The 6,027-nt window shown below is 44.7% G+C and overlaps 1 non-coding gene across 1 annotated transcript; it reads right to left on the reverse strand.

Annotated features, from left to right (window-relative positions):
* Nucleotides 1–3,424: 3,424 nt before the first annotated feature.
* TRNAT-CGU (transfer RNA threonine (anticodon CGU)) lies at nt 3,425–3,496 on the reverse strand. The gene has a single exon. It is a non-coding gene; the product is annotated as a tRNA-Thr (tRNA).
* Between the last annotated feature and the right edge of the window lie 2,531 nt (nt 3,497–6,027).

The raw sequence follows: 6,027 nt of genomic DNA on the forward strand, positions 1-6,027 counted from the left end.
AACCCAAAGATACTTTTTCAAGAGGCAACTGGACTTTCTTGTTTTTCTTTGAAGACATTTCACTTCTTATCCAAGAAGCTTCTTCCGTTCTGACTGAAGTCAGAAGCGAAGAAACTTCAACTAGAACTGAAGAGGCTTCTTGGATGAGAAGCAAAGCGTCTTCAAAGAAGAACCAGAAAGTCCAGTTGCCTCTTGAAAAAACACCTTTGGGACAACCTTGACCTGGATGACTGAGGACCTCCATAGACATGTAACTCCAGCTGGTGGATATGCTCCTCCCTCTTCCTATTTTCCCCACAACAACCCTGTGAGGAGGGTTGGGCTGAGGCTGAGTGGTCATTACCCAACCGGCTTTCATGGTTTAACTATGAACTATGACTAGAAGTCACAGTCTCCTGGTTTCTGAGCCACCACCCTTCCCCACTAGACCGAATTGGCTCACTTATTCCACGGCTCCCACGCCGAATTCTGACTGGTGTCTCCCTTTTGCATGCCTGGAAGCACAACTCACGTCCAAAGCATCCTCCTAACCCACTTTTTTAAGCTAATGGCACCCGAGGGCAGAGGGGCTTTCCCCGAAACCGGCAATGAAAGGCACGCTGGTTCATTGGTTGGTGGAAACCGGTTACAGCATTAATGACCTCGCAGACGCTTCGGGAGAGGTGGGAGGCGCTTTTCTTCCTTCTTAGTGCCTCAGTTACGGGCAAGACCGCCCCAAGTTTAGCATGTGGGGAACTGTCCCCCATCGGTTCAAGGGCACTTTCCCTTAAAGGTTGAGTTTGTCATCTGCACCTCTATAACTCTCTGGTTTGGTTCCGCTACCCAACAAGACAGACACAGACTTCGGAGGATAATCAGAACTGCAGAAAAAACAATTGCTACCAACCTGCCTTCCATTGAGGACCTGCATACTTAAGGTGACCAGACGTCCCGATTTCAGCGGGATGGTCACGCTTTATAACAATCTGTCCCGTGTCCCGGTCCGTTTTTCTGGCTTCATGTTGAAAGCCCGGTGGATTTGCTTAAGAAATCCTAACCGGGGCAAGACAAAAGACACCCTGTCTAATCCCTCTCTCTCTCTGTCTCAGGACTTTCATTGAAGATATTAAAACATTAAAGCAACAAAACAGACACCCCCCCCCGCGCCCCTTTTATTCACTTTTATAAGAAAAAATGACCAAGTACCATAGAGCTCCAGGAAACACATGGCTAGGGAGGTAGGGAGTGTTACTTCCTGGATTTTCCGGAGGGGAGGGGCACGGAGGTTGGAGGTCTGCTCCAAAATGGTGGCAAAGTTTCTTTGAAAAATATTTCCCTGACTAATTTCACCATTTCAATTTGCTCAGTTCTTTGTATTAACATCTACATCATTCTGGGTTGACTTGTAGTGCAAGCCTGCTGGTAAGTGAGCTGGGTTTTTTTCTTTTATTTTTTTAATGTATTTTAAAATAATATTTTATTTATTGTGCATAGGATTTTTTAAAATTCTGTGTAGATTCTTTTTTTAAATTGTCTTAGATTATTTAAAAAAAGATTCTATCCAAAATAAATTGAAGTGAAACCATGTTTAAAAATTCTATGCACAATACTTTGAAATATATTGTGCATAGAAAGAATAGTTTGAAATGTTTTACTTCAATTTATTCTGTGTGGATTCTTTTTTTAAATTGTCTTAGGCTATTTAAAAAAAGATTCTATCCAAAATACGAAATACCAGCTGCAGTTATTCACTTAAGAACTGTGGCAAGAAAGGTGATATAGTGACCAAAGTTACAATGGCATTGAAAAAAGTGACTGAAGACCATTTTTCACACTTAGCAACCATTTTCACACTTAGCGACCATTGCAGCATCCTCATGGTCATGTGATCAAAATGTTGATGTTTGGCAACAGTTACAATTTATATTTGTAAATTGTAGTTATGTTGAAATAAAAAAAATATTACAATACTATTTTTGCGTTGTATGAAAATTTTTGTTGCTCCGTATAAAATTTTTAATCACCCCCCCCCCCAGGTCAAAGGTGTCCCTCTTTACCAATCTGAAAATCTGGTCACCTTATGCATACTGCACGAGTCCAAAAGAGGGCCATGAAAATATTTACAGATGTCTGGCATCCTAGACATATATTGTTTCAACTCCTACCCACAAAATGACACTATAAAGCACAGCACACCAAGACAACTAGACACAAGGACACTTTTTTCCCAAATGCCATCACTCTGCTAAACAATCCCCTCACCAGTGTCAAACTATTCACTAAGGCTGCATTACTGTTTCTATTAGTTTCTCATAGTTCCTATCACCCATCTCCTCCCACTTATAACTGCAGGACTGTAACTTTGTTGCTTGTATCCTTACGATTTATATTGATATTGTTTCCTGATTGCTTATTTGTACCCTATGACTATCATTAAGTGCTGTACCTTATGATTCTTGATGAATGTATTCTATTTTATTTTTCTTTATGTACACTGAGAGCATTTGCACCAAAGACAAATTCCTTGTGTGTCCAATCCCACTTGACCAATAAAGAATTCTACTCTATAATCAATCCCTTAATGCAAGAGGCGCTTGTAGTTTTCCACGTTCCCTTACATTTGGAGGGGGAGGGGGGAGAAATGACGGCATTCATCACGACCCAAGTTCTTTCGGACTGAGAAGTCGGCTTTCCTCTTCTTTAGGGCAATATGACATGTCTCCCCCCGGAAAGAGCGATGCAATGTTGTGCTTATTTGCCTGAAGATCCCGCAGCCCCGCCGTTAGGAAATCCTAATCCCCTTGGCAGAGCAACTCAGGCAGCAATGTGCCCGGCTGTTCTCCTTTCAGATGCAAAGAGGAGAAGGCTGAGCTGCTGAGGCTTTTCATTTGCAAATCTTGCGCCGCCACTAAAGGAAAACTGGAAGCGAAGGCCATTTCCCGTGCACCGCCGCACCACGGAGGAAACACGGTGCAAGTGACGGTTCCCTTTTTGGTAACTGCCTCATTTAAAATCGTCGGTAAGAAATTGTTCCTCCGCCACCCGTCCTGACATTCTGGCAGTTCTGGAAATTTAACAGATTTACGCTGGAAATACGCGGACGGCCACTAGATGGCAGTCACGGCGTCCGTTATCTTTTTTTTGGGACTTCTGCAATTCAGGCCCGACAGCACTAGTTTCCCCATAGGAAACGCGTTTCAGTTTCCTCTTCTCGGGATTGTTAATCCCTGTTTCTGCAAGGGGAATCCTCTTCTGTCTTCAATTTACCCAATCTCGCATTCCCTCCCCTCCTCCTCCTTCACAGGCTAAGGCCCGTCTTCCTTCTCCATTTCCGCTTGGTATTTTTTCCTCCATTAGGGAACCTGAGTAAAAAGTGGCCCGAGAAAGGAAATCCCACTTCATTCCCTTTCATAACAAGCCCCGAGACGCTGCGCCGTCCAACGTGAGGCACGGACGGGGTTCGAACCCGCGATCTTCGGTTTACGAGACCGACGCCTTACCACTTGGCCACCGCGCCTGACGGGCTAGCAGCAGGGAAAAGCAGCCAGTGGAAGGAAGGTTCCGGATTCGCGGTTCCACGCGCCTCGTGCTCGGGATCCAGCAAAGCGGGGGGGGGGGGTCCAATCCAAGCAGGCCGACGTTCTTCTGTTTTTTTTTTTCCTTACGCCCACTTTACCCCCCGTTTCGCAATCCTAAATCCAAAAAGAGCAGCGTCCGGCGCCTTTCCCCGCCAACCAGCGCGGCGATTTTATTGCAAACCCAAGCAGAAGAAACAAGAAGTGCAGCCCGCGCACGCCGAGCGATTGCGATCCTCAGTTCACTCCGGTCCCCTTGACCGCGCACGAGTTCCTCCAGAGCCCCAAATTGGCGCAGAAGCGAGTCCCGGGAGCCTTTCTCGGTTTCTCTTGAGGATTACGGAATAATCCGCCGAGGCGAAGGAGCCCGGGCGTCCTTCGCACCGCCGGATTTCCCACCGTGCAAATGCAAAAGGGTAGCCTGCTTTCGATTTCTCGGGGATTTCTCGGCTTCCTCCGGCCGCTCGGAGTCGACGTAGCGAGGCGGATTAGTTTTTAGGACCGGGGTGGGGGTGGGGGGTAAAGGACGGGGTGGGGGGAACAGCCATTTTTAACCCCGCCATGCAATGGCGGGAGATGGGCTGCAGCGGGAGCGGCGGAATTGCTGCGCTTGCACTTCACGGGGAGCGACGTGCTTCCCTCACCAGGCAGGGCAAATGGGGTGTTTTTTAAAAAAAAATAATGTTTTTTTTTTAAAGCTGGTCTTCGGTGAATTGTTGCTTCTAGAAGCCGAGATGGGGCTCTCTTCAGACGAAATGTATTCTCCACACGGGAGCCCTGGCAAAGAAGACACACACACACGAAAAAAGATGGCTCGGTCTCTTCTCGTCAGAGACGTTGCTCGTTCTTTGCGTTATCGCAATACCAGGGATCCCCCAACCTTGACAACTTTAAGACTTGTGGACTTCAACTCCCAGAATTCCCCAGCCAGCTATGAGAATTCTGGGAGTTGAAGTCCACAAGTCTTAAAGTTGCCAAGTTTGAAGACCTCTGCAGTATATCATCTTCTTTGAATTCGCCACATGTTTTATATGTTTAGTTGATTTGGGTTGCACAGTTTGATTTGCTTCGTGGGCAGGAGTTTCAAACACGATTGCTGCCTTGGGTTGGGTATCTCCGAGCATATGCAGAGTGCATTCCCTTTCCCCTTTAGGGAAGAGAGTGCTAAATAAAGATTTTTGTTGTTGTGAATTCTTTCTCTCCCCCCCCCCCTTCTTCTCCCTTCTCAATTTATATTGGCCTTTTTATTCTTTTCATTTATAAAAATTACTCAATTAAAAGCAGTTCTAAAGCATGTTTTGCAGTGGTTATTTATTCCTTTTCTGAAGAAAATAGCTTGAACTTTTAACATGTCACAAAACAGCATATCTGAACAGTTGCTGTTCAGTCTTTCTACCGCTAGATCGATAAACTTTTTTCTCAAAAGTCCCTTCCCACTTTTAAAAGTTACTGAGGAACTCCCCCCCCCTCCAATATTTACCATATTAAAAGCTGGTCTTTTTGCTGCTGCCACTGCTCAAGAGTGTTGGGTGGGGTATTAATATTGTATTATTTTTCAACATAAGTTGGAAAGATCGATAGACTTTTTTCTCAAAAATCCCTTCCCACTTTTAAAAGTTACTGAGGAACTCCCCCCCTCCAATGTTTACCATATTAAAAGCTGGTCTTTTTGCTGCTGCCACTGCTCAAGAGTGTTGGGTGGGGTATTAATATTGTATTATTTTTCAACATAAGTTGGAAAATAATTTTGATTTCAAGGACCCCTGAAAAGATCTTGGGGAACTCTCAAGGGTACTAGGACTGCATTTTAAGAAACATTGCACTAGATCATCAGCCAGGGTAAAACAGCCCTGGGTAAACAGCCAAAGGATAAAAATTAAAGGAGGACTAATAATATCCTGGTATAAAGGCCTACTTTGGAAGATACACCCTTATGCCTAAGATTTTATGTACAGTAATTGGAATAGTCATCTTGACATCTAACGGCAAAGATTGCCACTGTTACTTCCCTCCATGTAGATGCAGGCCCATTAAGGCATATTTCATGTTTGATCAAAAACCCCAAACTGCATACAATACAACCCTTTATCTGAGTAAAACAGCTGAGATCTACATACTATACATAGGTCTGATAGAGGTAAATTATCAGGAACATGGTGTTCCTTATTTACCCTCGATTTGTTTCCTGAACTTCCCTTTTATATACAATTCTGGTGTTTTAAACATGTTTTATGTTGTATTCTACTGTTTTGTGTATTTTGATATGGTCTATGGACTAATCAGTAACAATGAAATGACCGAGCCGAGGTGGCGCAGTGGTTAGGGTGCAGTACTGCAGGCCGCTTCAGCTGACTGTTATCTGCAGTTCAGCGGTTCAAATCTTACCAGCTCAAGGTTGACTCAGCCTTCCATCCTTCCGAGGTGGGTGAAATGAGGACCCAGACTGTGGGGGTGAAATGCTGACTCTGTAAAC

This window comes from Thamnophis sirtalis, unplaced genomic scaffold (genome assembly GCF_051295495.1).
Source record: "Thamnophis sirtalis isolate CommonGarterSnake01/CBP01778 unplaced genomic scaffold, rThaSir2_p1.2 scaffold_3, whole genome shotgun sequence".
Taxonomy (NCBI): Eukaryota; Metazoa; Chordata; class Lepidosauria; order Squamata; family Natricidae; genus Thamnophis; species Thamnophis sirtalis.